At 58.1% G+C, this 1,061-nt stretch overlaps 1 protein-coding gene across 3 annotated transcripts in view; it reads left to right on the top strand.

Moving 5' to 3' along the window:
* MEDAG (mesenteric estrogen dependent adipogenesis) overlaps positions 1 to 1,061 on the top strand; it is a 24,922-nt gene that overhangs the window by 6,873 nt on the left and 16,988 nt on the right. The gene's annotated exons all lie outside the window — the stretch shown is intronic.

The following is a 1,061-nucleotide window of genomic DNA, read 5'->3' as shown; positions in this document are numbered from 1 at the left end:
GCCCACTACTGCCGCAGGTGCCGCCCCAACCCGCCCGGCCCGGCCCTTTGCCGCGGGACGGCGCTCCGCGCTTGCCCGCACGCTTGGGGGGGCTCGAGTCCGTGCAGAAAGAGTGGAGAGCCCCTGGCCGGAAGGGGCACCCAGCCTCAGTCCTAGGGCTGCAGGGGACCCCATCTAGCCTGAGACAGGGTCTTCCCCACGCAAGCCATCCTCGAAACCAGGCCAGGGCCCTCCCTGCTGTACTTGTGGCCATTAACCTGGGTAATGGGCAAGTTTTGGCGCTGGCATCCCGATGCCCGGGCATTTCAGAGCTGAGCGCTGCCTTGCCAGCACCTCTGAAAACCGGGCCGCTTCTACTTAGCCACCCAAATTGGGCTCCGGGATCTTGGATGTTGACGTTAGTCCCCGCTCCGCGTTTGCTTTGGAAGTGTATAGCAGGGGTAGGCGACCCCCCGGCATAGGTACAGAGCGTGGCACGCGAAAGCGTTTGGCTTGGCACATGCATCTCGGGGCAGACGGCAGGGAAGAGGCCAGGGCTGCAGCGCCACCGTAAGGATCGGGCCCCTTGTGGCTCCCCCACCATCTGCGCCTGGTGTTGAGGTTGTGGGTCTTTTTGGCACTCTGCCCCAAAACTTGCTGACCCCTGGTGTATAGTATAAACTGCCTGAACACAGGTGGCTGGTTTGGCTTTGCAACTGGGTATTTTGCTTTGTCTTTATCAGTGCTGACAATGGCAAGTGCAGAAGTATCCAGAGAGCCCCTTTGTGTGTCTCCTAGTGCCCAGCACACTGGCAGATAGCTGCAAACAAGACCAAGCTGAAGGGAGCGAGGGGTTATAAAAACCAGAGCGGATGATAAACTAAGGGAAAAACATAATCGTACAGCTTCCCCTGCAGCTGGTTCCCTCTTCTGGAAATTTAACTGGTGCAGGAGTGGGGGGGCAGCCAGCACGTTGACTCACGTAAATGTCTATGCAGTTTGTTCTGTTGCCTCCCAACACAGCTTTCCTGGTCTGTCCCACATCCTGGAGTCCATGCGTATTTGAAGAGCAGATTAATTCA

The sequence above is a fragment of the Alligator sinensis genome, unplaced genomic scaffold (assembly GCF_000455745.1).
Source record: "Alligator sinensis unplaced genomic scaffold, ASM45574v1 scaffold406_2, whole genome shotgun sequence".
In the NCBI taxonomy this organism is placed as follows: domain Eukaryota; kingdom Metazoa; phylum Chordata; order Crocodylia; family Alligatoridae; genus Alligator; species Alligator sinensis.
Note: the sequence above shows the minus strand (reverse complement) of the source record. Positions and strands in the feature narration are given on the sequence as shown.